This window comes from Anser brachyrhynchus (genome assembly GCF_964034855.1).
Source record: "Anser brachyrhynchus genome assembly, chromosome: 1".
NCBI lineage: Eukaryota > Metazoa > Chordata > Aves > Anseriformes > Anatidae > Anser > Anser brachyrhynchus.
In genome coordinates, this window is record NC_137694.1 from 186,892,270 (window position 1) to 186,910,249 (window position 17,980).

General features: G+C 39.9%; 1 long non-coding RNA gene across 1 annotated transcript in view; it reads left to right on the plus strand.

Moving 5' to 3' along the window:
• Window positions 1–17,980, plus strand: part of LOC308188574 — a 31,744-nt gene that overhangs the window by 5,596 nt on the left and 8,168 nt on the right. Inside the window, exon 2 of the long non-coding RNA XR_013945600.1 lies at window positions 16,721–16,772. This is a non-coding gene — a long non-coding RNA (uncharacterized lncRNA). The remainder of the gene's footprint in view (window positions 1–16,720; window positions 16,773–17,980) is intronic.

The following is a 17,980-nucleotide window of genomic DNA, read 5'->3' on the forward strand; positions in this document are numbered from 1 at the left end:
AAACCCAAACTATTGTCTTATCCAAATCCATTCCTTTGTGAGATGCTTACTAAACTGTCAGCTGTAGTGATGTGTAATTAGTGCATCACCTTGTTGGCCTTTGCAGAATGGCAGATTGGAGCATTTTACTGAGAGCATAAGTAACTGATTATTTGATAACTCATTTTGGAGACTGTGAAAAAGGAAGAGAGTCATCATGTAATTGCAGGAGTTAATTGAGGTGAGGAATGTAGAAGGCTAGACTTGGTGTTAATCAATAGAAATTCTTTCAGGGAAACATGATGTTTGTGGACATAAAGAAAAATGAGAACGTAAAGGGAAAAAACAAACATATATGGCATGTTTGTGCCATATAAATATACTCAGTTTTTATGCAGAATAAAAATATTTTTAAGACAAGAAACTTGCAAGTACCTGCTAGTGTTTAGAGAGCTACATGAGTGACTCTACACTGTTAGGCAATGAGGAGTCAACTGCAAAGGAGACTTAGCTAAGAGTGAAGTCAAACAAATTTCCTGCATCTGTGTTTTCCATGGAAGGTGCTACTCAGAGGGCATTTCCTATGGGAAATCAGACGGCCTTAAGAGAGATTGCAGTCTCTCAGGAGGAAGTTATGAAGCAACTTGAGAAAGACAAATGCAGTGAGTTAGCAGGAGCAGATGGTATTAATCTGTGGAGTCTGAAAGAAATAAATTGTGAAATAGCAAAGAAATAGCAGGACTGATGAGGTCCTTCCATGTACAGTGATTGTTACTGGGGGCTTCAAAACCATCTGATTCAATCCATTTGATTTATTTATTTTTTTATTTTATTTTATTTTCAGCAAAGGAGGGTTTAAGCTGGGATTTACTGTCTGGATGGGGTTCCTCATGGTCTCTGGATTGGGAGGATCATCAGGGTGCAGGATGTGAAGAAGGTTAATTCAGTTCACTTAGACCAGTGTGGCTGATCAGGGGAAAACCTTTAGTGCTTAAACTGTCTGTAGACAGACAAAGGAAATGGGGAAAACCTGATTCCCAAGTTAAGTCATGGGAAAAGATTTGCAGTGAACGGCTGCTTGTTAGTGTCAAGATGTCAGTAGTGAATAGGGAGTTGAATAAATCTGCAGAAGATATGCAATTGTGGGAACTAAATATTATAAAGAAATGGGAAATACTCTAAACTGATTTGCATATCTATATTCGGGCCGAGAAACAAGATATCAGATAAGGTAAAACCAAATAAATAAGGGTTAAGTAGTAGATCCAGTATAAATAATATATCTCCTTATAGAGTTGGTGAATTCATAATCAGCTTTGTGGAGGAAAAATGGAAAATGCCAGAAAAAGTTGAACAATATATCTGCAGATAAGAAACTTAAATTTAGCAAATTCTGGTGTGGAAAACATCAGATCAACATCACATAGTACTATGCAGCAATGAGAGTGAGAATTAGAAAGGTGAAGGTTTTATTCTTACGGCTATTCACAGAGACATTTTCCATGAGCAGCAAAGCCAAAAGTGTGAGAAGTTTCAAAAATTGTTTTCACTGGATCATAACCATGGCAAGATAGTGATGAACACTGTATTTATAAGTTAAATCTATGTGAGTGTTTCCTCTAAATGTTCAGATGTGATGTTAAAAAGAATGTTCCTTGTGTAACTGCCATTTTACAGTGTGTGACCTCAAATTATACATTTTTCATGGGATGGAATACTGAAAACAGGAAATGGGATTAGGTGTCTGAAAGACTAGGAAATTGTGAGATATTGTTTTCTGCTTTAAGAAGAGGAATTAAGAAGAGAAAGTGATGTGGCTACTGAGACAAAAGTGCAGCAGATCTGGGGGTATGGGGAGAAAAATTCATGAGGTCTACATTCTTCTGAAGGTGGTTTCCTAATACAGATTTCATTGGTAAGAGGTGTTCCAGTAGTAGATGGAGGAGGTGCTAGAGCAATGCACTTAATGGAGTTTAGAAGAGGGTCTACAGACATACCAAGTCATCTTCCAAAGAAGAAGATTTGGAAGTCAGCCTGCTAGCTAAGGAGAATTGTATGTGGCAAAACATGGTTAAAGGGAGAAGACAGTTTGACTCTATTGAAGTGGAATAGAATTAATGCATAGGTTTGATATGCTGAAGCAAAAAGCTTTCAGGGAAAAGCAAGAAGAATATAGGTGATAAAGGGAGAAGGGAAAGCAGCCACAGCAGAAAAAGTAGACTAACATTACATCAACTGAGGCTGGAGTATGAAGAAGAAAAGCGATGCTATTCAGGTAATTATGGCACAGAGAGAAGATAAGACAGAATGATCTGTGGACAGACAGAAAACCATTAGAGAAGAACATGAAATTTGTTTGAACACAAAGAATAGAAGTTTTTATGAAACAAATGATAACTTATTAATGGGAGATGCTAGGCCTGTATGAAATAGATGCAGTGAATGAAAAGATGTGCTTTGGACACGCGTGAGTCTGGAAAGGATTCTGGAAGAAAATCTACTTGTAAGCCTTCAAATGAGGACAAATGGCAATCCCAAATTCTCACTGAAATACAGGAAAGGTAATTACCAGGGTTGACAAAGATACTCAAAGAAATGGAAGCTCCATTAATTCTAAGAATACTCCTGTTCCATAGAGGAGTAGGGTGAAAGTCTGACAAAACTATGAAGACGATAACCAGCCTTGAATTTTTAGAGAAGTTTTGCGGTATTGACTATATTCATAGATGGAAGAGATTTTGCATTTCTGTGGACTACTCTTAAATAACTGGATTTCAGCCCTTAGAGACTTGGGTTAACATGACTAGTAAAGTGATCTTTAACCTCAGAAACAGAAAAGAAAACTCAGCAGACACTTTTATAGTCTCCATGCTTAGGTTCAATATATACAAATATGACAATCCAGCAAATTGAAAAAATATAGGGAAGGCCTGCCCTCACAGGTGCAAGCAGATTATAGAGGGATAAGAGAAACATGTTAGAATAGCTACATAGCCTAGGTCAGCTGTTGAAGAGTACAAACAGTTCAAAGAGACAGATGTAAAAGCAAAGTTAGAAGAGTAGATTGTATATGATGATATGGTAAATTATGAGACTTTAAGAAATGATAGTATGAGCAAAGTTTGAGTCAAAGTCATGCAAGTCAAGAATACCATCAAAAACGAGTATTTGTTGGTGTACCACTAAGACTCTTCCAGTCATTCTATACATCTGGTTCCACAATCTTCAATGTTTTTGTTCAAAGCTGACAAAAATGGCGTATGAGCTTTCTGATTCCCTTGGCTTGCCTTCCCATTTCCCCTTTCTCCTAGAATCATTTTCCCCTGGCTTTACCATGAAGTTTTTTGATAGCTCTTTTGACACCAATGGGTGTCCTTCTGGACATAATGGTCTTGGTCTCTCAGCGTGGTTCCTTGGTTATATGCTTGCAATGACTGCTTATTATGTTATCTGGTTTCTGAGCTTTTCAGAGCAATCTTAGTACACCACCCAGCACATCAGGATCCCATCTCATAACATTTAGGTGTGAGGATTTCTGGGTTGTTCAGAAATATTTGTAACCTGTATAAGGTCATATATGAGATCCTAAATTGGGAATTTTTGGTCTCCTTTCTTGTGTGCAGTCCAACAACATACCACCAACCTGAGAGGAAAAGTCAAATAAAATGATGATAGGTAATTCCTTGTGGCTTCAGAGATGATGTGCAACCAACAAAGTGAACGGCTTAATTATGTGAGTTCCAGAAACCTTTATCCCAAAGCTAGAGATGGTGAAATGTTTGAAATGCTGCATCCTGTTCCTTTTAATAAGACTTTCTAAATCATTTTGGGTCATGTTCATGCTATAAAAGAGGCTTTCCGTCTTGAAATTCTACAACTGTTCACATACATGGTCTGACTGATTTATCTACTTTGCTCTAGTATAGCTTAATTTTCCAAATAAAAAACTATAAACCTACATTTGTGTGATGTCAGCATCTTCTGCAATAGATTAGTAAAATGCATCTGATTGGGTTTTGCTATATTTTTTTGCTTGATTAGTGGATTTAAAGCATCCTTTGACCCAACAGCTGTGAGGCCAGAGAAAGGAGGAAATAGAGCCATACTTCTGCTGCTCCAAGGGGACTGCAGAGATAGCTTGCTGAGTCAACCAGCAGGATGCTCAGTACTTTAGCTAATCCAACCTGCTTATAGTCCCATCCTCGAAATGCACTAGTTTCTCCAAATACATGTTATAACTGCAAGAAGAGGGAGGCCTAGCCATCTATATGAGAAATCTCTGCAATCAGAGAATTTATTCTGCTGTGCAAACCCAGCTGCTCTTGCTTTCTGTGCTTGTACTCTATCTGTCAGGGAGTGCCAGCAAAACAGGGCAGGGATCGTCTCTTACCACCTTGCATTGCAGCGATGCTTGGTTGACTACAAACTATTTTCAGGCTATTCAAATAAATTTGTGAGTGCATTTTGTGGCAAGTGGCTGAAATTACTTTGGAGTGGTAAGATTTTAATCTGACCTATATCATCTGAAACGTAGATTTTTAGGTTAATTCGCGTGTCTGGCTACCTTAGCCAGACATTTTAATCAACTTCTAACACAGACGCTAGGCTGAGCTGTCCTTTGCCTGGTTATCGTCAAGATGTTAACATAAAATGCAGGGGTCTGTTAGGGATGTGAAATGCATCTCCTTCTGCAGTGAATGGCAGTGCTTCCAGAGGGGACATTTTTTATGTGGAAGTTAAGACTGCCTCGCCTACACCCAGCTCAGACAGAAATAATCAGTTTAATGTGAGTATATACTGTCATGTGGTCAAGCTTTAGGTGAGAGCAGATTTACACAGAGAAATCAAAAGGAAATGGCAGGAGCCGTCTCTTGCTGGATTTTGTGACAATAAATGGTGACACAATGGAGAGCTGCCAGCTCTAATCTCTGTTTTTTTTCTCCCTTCTCAGAAAGTGTTCTTTCATGTTAGACAATACCAGTTTCTAAGGTACCCTTCTGCATCAGTTAAATACTGAGATGTATTTTTTTCCTTTTTAACAGGGGACATATGTAAACAAAGGATCCATATTATTAATGAGTTCATTGGAAAAATAGAGTTAGAGTTAGAATTACAGAATTCTACCTATTTTTTTGGAAAATTATAGTTAATATCAAGATTTAGAAAGCCATGTCTTATACACTGGTTGTAGGAAAACAAGGTGTTTGGTGGTGAAAGTGGACAGACTTCTCAGATCTACAAATACTTTGAGATATATATGTAAGAAAGAATGGGGAAGTGTGCTTTGGATATATCAAAAGAAACCTAAAGAGGAAAAGAACAGCAGAAAACTGTGGTTGCTGAGAAAATTTTTGACAGGGTATTTGGCTGAGAAACAATCTCCCAGGGGAAAGGTCCTCTGAACAAACAAAACCAGGCCAGACAAAGGGCTATAAAAAGTTCAGAATTATGTGCTGAGATATAATGGCTGTAATTGCGCTGGTTTTCTTGTTTGTTTTTCTTTCTCGCTGCTCTTGGAGTGGGTTTTCCTGGGGAGTGTGAGCTGATTCTGGTAGGGGCAAGGACCCAACATTGTCATCTGCATGTCACTAGCAGTGCTGCTCACTCAGCAGCACAGAAGGCAGCGAGGGGATGGGTGGCCCGTGGGAGGACGGCAGCGCTTTTTTCCCGCAGCCTGACTGGGCTCAGCAGTCCTGGCTGTGAGCAAAGGAGCCAGAGGGGAAAAAAGAGCATCAAGGAGGGAGCTGTGGGAGTGTAGATATTCACAGGACCCTACACTAGCAGCAGAGAGATGTTCTGGGATCCCACAGTCAGCTTTTTTAATGCTTCTCGGCTGGCTTATTTTTTAGTGTGTCTGTCAAGCAGCATGTGGGATGCCTCCATCCTGCTTCTGCAGCAGCACCCGGGGGTGTTCTGGCAGCCACAGCAGTGACTGCAGGAAAGGCAGGCTGCTCAGGAGCCCCGCTTTCCTGGGATGGGGCTTGGTTGTCAAACCCTATCACAGAGAGCCACTATCCCCGCGCAGGGTAGCTAGCATCCACTCCTCAAAGAGCATCTTGGTCCTTGCTCGTCTCAAACAGCTCTTTGTATCAAACAGGAAAATAGTATTGCAATATGATGGATTTGCTTTCTTTTGTTTTTAAATTGCTGGTGAATAATTGTGTGTGTGTGCGTAGGAAAGGTGCAAACCTATGAGACACGTCCTTCTGCAGACGGGTCTGTGCGTGGGGCTAATGCAGACAAGGGGCCGTCATCTGCTGCAATACGTTGTGCACAGTAGGAATGGCAATAGGTCGTGTCTTCTGCAAATAACTGTAGAGAAGGAGATCTAATTTATGCACTCAGGTACTCCAATATGATACTGCTTAGTGTGGTATCTGAGCACATTTCGGATGTCTTCAGCTTCTGGAACTGAGACATTTGCAAATAAAGCGAGACAAGTGGAACTTGGGGAGGGTTTGCTAGGGTAGACTTTCCAAAATTAGATTCTTCCCCCTGCCTCACATCTCACCCCACCCCCATGCATTTTTGTAGGGTTTTCACTCTGAATCCAAACGTGCACCAGAGAAAAGAAGCAGTGAGATCTGGGGTCAAAGGGTGAACTCTGCTTGTTGCAACATCTGTTCTTGCTTACGCAGGGAAGTTACTTGGGTGTAAGGAAGAAAAATCAAAAGAAGTACTTAGAAAATGATCGTGAAATGCTGGAGAAAATCATTTCTTGTTCCTGTCAGCTTTCCCTTCCCCCATGGTCCTGCCCTTTTGGCAATCCTTAGTTACATTTTTGACTGAAGAGTAAGAAGTGGATCTGAAGAGGCTGTGACCAAATGGAAATTGGCACATGAAGGATAAAAGGATTTTAGCAAAAGAAGATGAGTTCCCATTTTTAATAGAAAAAGCCAACCTTCCCTCTTCAGCGGATTTTGCTTGCCCATCCAGCTGAAGACACAGCATATGGTTTTTATAACGAGCTGCAGCTTTATTAATACAGAAAGCAAAATAAATGGGGCAGATTCATTTTTGCAGTTCCAGGTGGAATTAGGCCCAGTGTCCTGCTCTTTGATTTTCATGGCCAGCTCTGTGCCTAGCTGCCCAGCCCTCTGCCCAGGCACAAGATGGTCACAATGCCATTGATCCCAGCACAGCTGGTTTGCCCATTGACTACTGAATTTCAGAGTCTGTTTTAGCACCAAACACTGAATTCTGGAGCAAAGGCAGAGATGGTCAAAAAAAAAAAAAAAACCAACCACGTGGCCTTGTATCTGGGAAAGCTAAGATTAATGAAGAGAGCAAGTCAGCACAGTAGCCAGTGATTAGATGGCAAAACAGAGAGTTATCTGAAATGCAGCTGCCAGGGAAACATCCAGCAAATAACTGTCTGACATGGCAGTCACTGTCAGGTGTCTTGACATCAAACACTTGCCTGTCAAAGGGCCAGTTAAAGGGCAGGACGTAGCTTCTCAGTCCTTGCTACTAGGAAGAGATATAAAATAAGATGGATTTACCATGCTTTCAGATATCAAAAAACTGTGATCTCCACCCAGAATTGGATGGTTTTACCTCCCTAAATTCATGGTGCATCTGCACTTTCCATCAGAGTTTCATGCTTTGCCATTGACTTCATCACGACAAGACCAGTCTGTTTAAGGAATTGTTTTCCTTACCGAAGTTTTATTTTACCTTTCAAGTGCAAGATCTTCACATGTGCACATACAAGGGCTTTATCCCAAGTACTTGGTGTTTTAATTCAGACTGCCTGGCTTGGCTTAGTCTATGAGCTATGCCAGAATGAGCAGAAAATTTCTCTTTTGCTAAATCAACCACTGTCTGCACTAATCCTGTGATTGTTATTATCATCATTTTTTTTTACAACTGAAGGTTTTATTTCATTAAAAAAAATTCCAATGAGTCTGACTTAGGTTACCCCAAATGCAGTTTTATAGGAAAGGAGGACTTAGGATAAGTCCCTTGTAGATGATTTGTTAACTGTTTGATGGCGTTATGCTCTCTGAGCCAGTTTGTCGGATCAGAGCCAGTCCACTGTGTCTGGGTTGTCTATCCTCGGATTTTGCTTTGTTTCTCTCTTGAGCCTGTAGCAGCGGTGCTGAGCTGTTGCCCTTGCTTGGTGCTTAGATTGTAGTTTAATGTGTGTCTTTCAGACTGGAAAGGGCTCTTGTCTCCTAAAGCCCACTTGTTTTCTTCAAGGTTTTGAACTGGTCTAGTGAAAGATATTACGTGTCTCCCCAACAGTACATGATAACATACAAGTGACTTAATGACATCTTTTAGTTGTCTCTGCACAGCAGCCCTTCAGAGTGCCACACATGATGTACACATTTATATAGGAGCTCCTTTCTGTCTTTCCCCACATCCTTAAGAGAAGTGAAACCATGTTTTTTAGGAAAACACTGCATTAGGCTGGGAACAAAGGGATTGCAGGCTGATGTTGCCTACTAGTTGCCACCATTAATTATCTGCTGTTCATAGCATTTATTTTGCTGTAGTGTCTCTGTTCCCCTACCTGCAAGCATCTTTTACCCATTTTGCAAGATAGTTTATGCACAGGTTTTCTAAAGTAATGTCTGGCACAGGTGGGAATAAAAAATCTAGGTTTTAGCATGGCCGTATCCACTATTCAGGCATTTACTACAGTATGCCCCAGCCAACCCTCTGCCTGCCCTGTCTGAGCACTGGCTGTGCCAGTCTTTGCAGTCTTAGGACTTGGTTTTTTCGTATGCAAACATTATGCTAAAAACATCCGGCCAGCAAAGCCAGAAACAGCAGTGGGCTGATTTCCTTGGTTCTGCCTCACAAAAATCTGCATAGTCCATTAACAACATACGTGCCATGTTTCCATTTAGTATGTTCCAAATAACATCTGCTCCGTTAGCTGCTCAGGAAGAGATCAGTAGCATGAGCTTAATTCAAATAACACCAATGATGTGTGGGGAGAAATGGAAAGAGCACCAGTTATGCATATCGTCACATAACTGAAAACTGCCCTTGTATAACAGAAACAAATCCCCTCTCATATGGCATTTTCTGTGAAGTTTCATGGCCGCATGGCTCTGCTGAGCAGCTGGCTGGGAAGCTGGAGCCTATGAGGTTTGGGGGGAGGTGGCCTGAGTCGCTTGTACTGAGAGGCCCTGGTTATAACCAGGGATGTTTCCATACAGAGAGATGCAGACTTAGGTGGGTTTGTGTAGATTTGCAGGCTGGGATTCGGGCTACGATACCATGGACTAAGCATTTCACAAACTACAATTGCTTTCTTGTCCAGGTGCCCTTGCGTGAAAGCAAGGTAGGATATGAAAAACTCTTCACCAAAGGGTTGTTCTTGTATCTTCAAAAGACCAGACTAAAGCCCATGGGTGTAATTTCCCTGTTGCAATATATTTTTAACAATTATGACCCAATAGGCAGGACTAAAAATTACCTAGACATACATATATGTGTAAATGCACACTAATGCAGACAAAAAAACACTTCCCTAATGTTGGATTGTCATAACAAGGACAGGAACTGACACTAGGGAATCCTGTCTGTTTGTAAAGCTGTAGGTGAGAAGGTGGCTTGTACCTGCTGCCCTCGTGATGCTGTCTGCAAGCACACATCTCAGCCACTGACTTGTGGTTTTAGATGCTAAAATGCATAAGGCATAAACACAATGCTTTGTGTGTGCTAAGGTGGGGAACTCAATGTTTTAAAGATCTTCTTCCTTCCGCCTCCTGGATGTCTTCATCACAGGTGTCAGGGAGGGGTGTAGAACATTCTGCTTTGGGCCATTGTCTCAGTGACCATTATAACTGTTTTTTCCTTTTATGATTATATATATATATATATTTTTTTGTGTGTGTGTATCTTGAGGAACTGTTTTTCCCCAGATCACAGTTCTGGTTTAATCTCCGTGTTCCTGCACTGCAATGTCAGTTCCATTCCATAGTGGATCACCATAAATCTGGTGTTTTTAATGTATTGGCAAAAGTAGGAAAGAAAAGCATTAGAGAAGCATTAGAGAGATTTAGTGATTTCTTTTTTCCTTTGGGATAAGAGTAGGGTGGCAGGGAAGAACAAGCAATGATCCTGCTCTTTGCTCATCTGTTCATCTCTGTGTCTATTGCTCTTTTTCAATCTCTTGTGTGAAGGAAGTGTGTGATTTGGGGGGAGTGAATTAATATATTCCATGGCTCACTGCTGTTCTTCAAATGATTTCTGTAAATTAGATTAAGTGATGCTGCTGTTCTTTCCTGGTAACTTTCCCTTTTCAAGTCCCCTGTTACATGTGTTTATCCAGCTTGCACGAAGGCTGAAGTATATGACAAGGAAAAATGTATAATGGTCAGCGTTTTATTCAACTAACACAAGCTTACACAAAGGAGAGATGGATATTTGGAATAAGGGGCTGATATCTGAAATCTTTTCACTTACAAGGCTTCTTTAATGTAAAACAGAGACAGTAAGCTTAAGTTTCACTCTGGTAACTTGACTGTTTATATCTCTGTTTATAAAACCAGCCCCAAAGTATATTAACTTTACATCGCGATAAAACTAACTATTTCTAGCTAGAATATTTATCTTCTTGTAATGGCATAGTGGCAATCTTCTAATACCATTTTTATCTTGTTTTTGCTCATTTTGAAGTGAATCTTATCCTGGCTTCATACTAATGTGTTTTTTATTTCTCAGTTCACAAAAAAAATCTTGGGGTCAGATTGTAAAATGGGAAGACCAATGTTTGAAACTTCAATGTGCTTTTCTGTAAAAGTGGCTAAAAATTAGTTTTGCTACTGGTGTGTGCATTCAGTTGTTTAACATGGCTGTTCAGTGGTAAGTATGTGTGGACACACCAGTTGAGGGATGTGAATTTCTTGGGTCTTGAGGGTTTTTTTCCTAAGAAAAGGTACTGAAAAAGTGTCCCACTTTGGTGCTAAATACAGTTTCTTGCTGAGTTTTTTTTTTTTTTAAAAAAAAAGGCTTCAAGTGCTATAAACAAAATCTTCAACCAGATGAACACCGGTTTGATTTTAGTAAAGTCTTTGTTCGGCACAGTAATATTTCCTATGCAGAAAGTTTCCCAGCCACTTTTAATACAGTGATGCCCCCATGTCGTGTGACCTTTCATTGTGACCAACCATCAAAATTAAACTGATAACATGAAATGAAAGCATAAGATAGTTGACAGGTGTTTGAACCCGAGACAAAGGCTAGAACAGGGTGTGATAGGTAAAACTGTGACTTTTGTGTAGCAGCAGGAGAAAAATGAGTAATCCATGCAACACACCTCGCAGTGGCCACACAGTGGGATAAATGCACAGCCTGAGCTCTGACTGGCTGCCTCCAGGCCCTGGAGCAGGAGCTGGCCTGAGGCTGAAGGCTGGCGGTGCTGTGTGTGGTGACGGCTGAGTGAGCTCCAGCTCAACATCAAGTGACAACTGCATGGATAGCAGCACTGAGAAATGCACAGAGAAGACTATTTTAATGCAGTTCTCATGGGCACAGTCAGGCCAGAAGTACTGCTGCCACAAGAAATAACAGCTGGGTGGCTCCCCGAAGCAGATGTGGGTGCTGCAGGTAGAAGCCAAGAACCTCTTCAGGTGCAGTCTGAGCCCCATGAGAGCCACACGAAGACAGGTACTGACACAGGACTTGCATATTCATTCATAAGCATGTGCCTGAAGTTCATGTGACCTGTCACTTGCTCAAGCTGTAGTTCTGACATCATTTCCCTTAATCCCCTTTGTCACACTCACTGAGTTTCCCAGTGGGTCTCCTGGGCACAGATTTTGCTAAAGTACATTTCTTTTGTCTCTCCAGTGCTGTTGCTGTAAGTCAGCATTTTATTTCTGTAAAAACAATTTAGTTCCCATTTCTTCTGTGTGTAACAAAAGAGTTCTCCCTTGCCCCTAAAATTAAAGTTAGTTCCAGGAATTTTAATTTACATTAGTGCTCAGTGGCCGCTACTAACTTTAGTTCTTTTTATTATTAAAACAATAACTCAAGGCATTTTGTAAAGCTTCTAATCAGATGTTAACATTTTTAAAATCCTGGAATCCAGGACCTGAAGGGAAGTCAAGGCTCTCTGGAGCTCTCTGGAGCTGTCTCACAGGATCAAATATAATGAACTTCTATATGTCTCCAGTTTCAAGGCTCAAGCAGCACCTGGGTGCTCAAGGATTTGTTCCTTTTGCTGGGGTGGCCACCAGAAAATGAGCAGCACCATTTTCAGGTTTTTTTTCTTTTTTTTTTTTTTTCTATAGCCAGTTCCTTGAAACAGGAATTGTCCCAACTCAGACCCAAGGGATATGCACCTGCTGACATCCCCTTGCAGTAGCTGCTAGCAGATGCTGGTCATGGTTATCATGTTGGCTGATTTACTGGGTATAATTTATTCTAATTCTGCCAAAGTCTTGCTGATGTTGTGTGCTACTGATCCTCTCCCGGTATTTTTGGACCCTGTGTTTTGAACTCTTGGATCTCAAATACTATTGATTATAAAGTCTAAGGGGACTGATGCCATGCATCCCAGGTCCTGAGAGAACTGGCTGATGGAATTCCCAAGCCCCTTTCCATCATATTTGAAAAGTCCTGGCAGTCAGGTGGAGTCACCAATGACTGGAAAAAGGGAAACATCACTTCCATTTTTTAAAAGTGTAGAAAGGAGGACCCAGGGAACTACAGATCAGTAACCCTCACCTCTTCACCTGGAAAGTCCATAGAACAGATCCTCCTGGAAACAATGCAAGCTAAGGAGGTGGTCTGCGACACCCAGCATGGCTTCACCAGGGGTAAATCATTCCCGACCAATCTGGTGGCCTTCTATGGTGGAGTGACTGCATCAGCTGACAAGGGAAGAGTGACTGATGTCATTTACCTGGACTTCTGTAAGGTCTTTGACATGGTCCCACATGACTTCCTAATGTCCAAATTGGAGAGAGATAGATTTGAAGGGTGGGCCACTCAGTGGATAAGGAATTGTTAAGAAATAGTTTTTATTCCTAACAACTGTCCTTGCTTGTGCAGGGTAGCACATCACTGGAACCACCTCAATAGTATATAATGAACAATTTTGTCCTCTGAATATTAGGTCTTTGACAGCCTACAGGTAAAGAGTAGGACTTTGTTCTGGAGTGATGCTCTTCCCACAGTGACAGGCATAGTTTGACCCTTCATGTCATCACAGGAAAGAGAGATATATGTGAGGTAGGAGAGAGGAAAACATGCACTAACTGTGCCTGATTAGTTTAGCACCAGAGATACACGTGGTCCTTCAGGAGGAAGGAGATGAACTTTAAACTCCTCTTCTTCCTTGCTGATTTTTGATTCAGTGAGTGGAAGTCCAGGAGTTGGATTCGATGATCCTTGTGGGTCCCTTACAACTCGGTATATTCTCTGACTGTATAATTCCACTAAGGTTTTTTTCCTGCCAACTCATTCACACTATGGCAATATCCCTAACCTTGCCCGGTTCAGTCTGTGCTATGATCCCACCTTCTGAGAAAGCTGACTGTCAGGAACATGCACTGATCCTGCTTTGGTAAAACAGGCTAGATGGTATTCCTCTTGTATAAATTCTGATGTCTGCAATGCAGACTTTATTTTTCTCTGCTGACAAAATGGATGCTAAAGTGCTTAAATTCAGGTGAATCCCACATGGCCAGTCTTGTTTGCATAATGGGTGTGCTGGGATAGGGATCTTCTGGATGTATACGGGCTGTTATAACACGTGGAGAGAAAGAGACACTGGATGTTTCATGTTGCATTCAAATATACCAGGGAATTTCCTGATTACCAAATATCAGCAAGTCCCAGAATATGGTTAAAGATTAAAAGCTTTTGTACAAACACAGTTCTTCAATGGTGTATATGCATAATGATGGTCTGAAAATCAGTCCTTCAGATACATAACTCTCTACCTAGGAAGAGCTACATTTTCTTAAAGTTAAAGCTAACATCTCAGTGGGAGATAGTGATTTATAGAAATCTGATTACTTGTAGGCTTAACACAAGCCACCTGTTCTAAATATGTTTTCTTCTTGAAGACTAAAAAAAAATAAAAAGTCAAAACAGAAATCCGGGTTATGTTTATTGTTGCTATAAAGGGAGAAATGTCAGTGCTTTAGGAAAGCACCATTCTGGTTTGATACTGTGCTTGAACATTTCATGGGAGGCTGGGTCACAACATGGGGAAAATGGTGATAAAAGATCCTGATATTTAGATGAAATCCAGAAAACGTGCTAGGCTGAAATTTAGTGTATCAATGTAACACTTAGCCTGTTCCTGAAAGATGGTGCGTGGAGAATCAATGAATCAGTGCTTGTAGCTCACTAATTTATCTAGTCTAAAAGAGCTCTTGGAAAACCACTATGAAAAAGAACAAACTCAGAGCTGCCAGACTCATTGCTTCCTGTGGTCCTGGTAAAGCTGCTCTCTGGTAGAGCTCCAAACTGGAAACTAGAAGAAGTCTGTGCAAAATAACACTGAAGCTTGACTGAAAACACCGATTGTTCACTTCATAACACATATATTTGTAGTGACCAGGGATATTTATAAGGCAACCATTTTTTTTTCTCCTTGTCTAGCATTCTCTTTTGGAGTGTGTAAGCTCATAGAGCAGCTCTCCCGTGGAGTCAATGAGAGGCTTCCACAGCATCCCTGTTGCAAGGTGTGGAGTAGCCACATCTCACTCTTGGTGAAGTAGAAACTTCACTTCTACAGATCAGAAGCCATGATATTTGCATCAATATTTGCACTGAGAACTGTGCCACTGATCATCTAACTAGGCATTTTGATGACTTGAGAGTATGAAGCCCCAAATGATAAAGCAGTAACACTGAAAACATCCTGGACTTCTGCTATAGGTAATAGGAAGGATCCCCATTTGCTTGTTCCACAACTTTCCCAATGCAGAAAAAAAAATTTTAGCAGTATTTTAACTGTATGTGTTGGAAATGTTTCACATATATCACTTCTGTCATGTAGTGATTAGATCTGTGGTTAGGTCTATGACTAAATGTTGAGATATAATGAACAACGTAATATGGAAACTATGTTTGACCCATTAAATAAAACCAAGATCTGGATCTCACAGTGTAAGTCCACTCTCTGTGTTTGCCTAGAGCAAACATGCAGGAAAGGGAAAGCATTCGTGTAGAATATGGATGAATATAATTCAGCAAAGGTTACTGTAAATGCTGTAGAAAAGTGTTGGCAAAAACAGATTAAATTCCTATTAAAGACAGGTCCAAAATGCTGTAACACTAAGGCATAAAATATAGAGAAGGAAAAAAAAATAGATTGGTTTAATAGTCTTGTGTATATGTTAAAGAAGTATGTCTTTCTTTTGTTATAGTATCTTCAACAATTTCCAGAGCAGATAGAGAAGCTGTTTTCACAGTCCTCTTTCAGGGGTTTTCTTTGTAAATCAGCCTACACAGCTCCTTTCCAACAGAAGAGTATGTAAGTTATTTTTCAAGATGAGGGAGACATCTGTGTTTTTTTTTCTCAGGTTCCACAAAGCCATTGTGATGGATTTTTTACATATTTCATTTTATGTATACATATTTTTATGTATGTATTCTATTTCCTATTAGCAAGGAGAAAAAATCCAATATTAAGAAAATTATACCTTTTTTTATTCTTTACCATTAAACAAAAAATGTATAAAATCCCTTTTGCCTACAAAATTGCCTTTGATTTTCATTTTTGTGGAAAAAAATTAGTTCATTGCAGTACCTTGATTATTTCATGTACACAATGGAATAGGCTTACAGTCTTAATATGTGTTTTGGTAGGGAAACGATAGAATTAAGTAGAATTATTAGGTTCTTTATTTGAAGACTTACAGATGCTGCTTGCTTCATGGGATTGGAGATATTTTAAATTTTCAAAAGAAAGAAAATGTTTTTGACTGGAGTACCTTCTTACAGAAGCATTGTAGATGCATTTTGGTAGTGATTTTTGTGCACTTACTCCATCTTTGATTGCCATCAAGCCATGCAAATCCATCCAGCTGATGCAATAGCATGAGATACAGGATACTTCCTGAGAACACACTAGTGCTGGTTAGTGAGATGTGCGCTTTGTATCTCGGGCCATTGGTGGGAGTCAGCCAGCCACAGCTGAGCACAGCATTTGTTACATGAAAGCAAAATATGGTTGCATCAAATCTTGTTTGTAATGCTATTTTCTTAATCTTGACTACAGTACTCTCTCCTCTACACACTTCTTTTTCTTATTTGCTTCCTCTTTCTGTGTTCCTCTACATGTAATTTTAAAGTGAAAACATATGACTTACAGCCTAACTCTGTCCATTTACTCAGCTGCACCTATTTATTCAATTTAAATTGGAAGGAGAGTTTACCAACTTTCAAAAATAAATCCTGGGCCAGTGCGTAGTATTGTATAAACAAAGGTCTAATTTCATTTCTGCTTCTTGAAAAAAAAAAAGTGTGTGTGGGGGAAATTTTACGAATGACCTTTCTACATGAAAAAAAAAAAGGAAAGAAAAGAAAAGAATAGGGAGCATGCTGGTTCTTTACTTGGATTCTTCCTCTTCTAAGGCCACAACAAAATTAACAAGCCCTGAAACAAAACCGAGAGTTTAAATTAATGGCTTCTGGCAAACTGTCAACTGATATTAACTTTATCATTCAACACAATGTCAGTTTTAAGAGCTTCAGGATAGGACGTTTGAATGTTAGAATCCTGATTATCAGATTAAATGAATTCCACTTTATCTTTCAGCCCAGTACTGTGGACCAGGACACCTGACTTACTAATCTTCCCTGACTTTTGGGTAAGTATCACTGACTGCAGCTTGGACTCAGACTATCATAAGACAGATGAAGACAGCATGGCAGATAGCTTAGCTGCTGTTTTCTAGCAACTATTTTGTTATTTTGGCTGGCCATTTTAGATCTCATTAATGCTAATAGTGGAATAGGCTCATGACACACAATCTTAATCTATGTTTCATGTGGCCTGAATTTTCTTGGAAGCAGAGGTTGTTAAATATTTATGTTATGTTAGCACTTAGTGTCACTAAGCTTCATGGGCCCGTCTTGCTATGTTCTGCAAAAATGTTTAGTTCATACAATCCGTCTCCTTCATCAGTGGCAGAAAGCTGTAGGCTCTCTCACCCAGGCCAATGACTTGGTCATTAGTATATGCTTATTCCCATTATAAAATCTACAGATTTTAAAAAATTGGCAGCAAATACCAGCAAATTTTGTTTATGCTATTGTTAAGCAGTCATTGTTTCATAGGTAACATTGTAATCAGTTTTACACGTCTCCCAGGGTATTATTTTTTTTAAATAAAAATAGCCATTTGCAAATTTGAGATCCTTTAGGATTTCAGATGTGCCACAAATCCAGATGTATAGTTAAATATGAGACTTTCATTCTGTCATATGAATAACTGAGTGTACAAAAGCAAAAGACCATTTTCACAGTCAATTTTGGTTTGTGCTTGGAACAGGAACGTTGCTAATGTTAGAAATAATAACACATGGAAATGGTTAAAACCATTCAGAGGTCCAAACACCTTTATTTGCAAAACACCATTCTCAAATTTCCTTTCTTTCTGCAGACAGGAAGATTCCCAACAGCTTCATTTCTGTAAGAAATTATTGTGTCATTGAGGCAGGTATCATATTTTGGCAGGATGATTTGGAGAGGAAATTCATCTTGAGATGATTCTTGGGATGGGCTTCCTCATGCCAGTTTATTACGTCTCAATTTGAGCTAGTCATCCTGAACTATAGAAACGAAAGAAACAAGCATTTTAAAACAGGAGAACTCTATTTTAAGTGTTTACTTTAGCATGAGAGGAATTCTACTCTGGAAACTCCTATTTATCTCATTTGTTGGTAAAGGGAACCAAGGACAACTACCTCAGCTGTGGATGCCCACAGCACATACCGTTTGTGTGAACAGTCGCACCTGAGCAGCATGTTTCATTTCTTGTCCCCTTGCTTGTTCCCAAGGACAGATAGGTCATAGT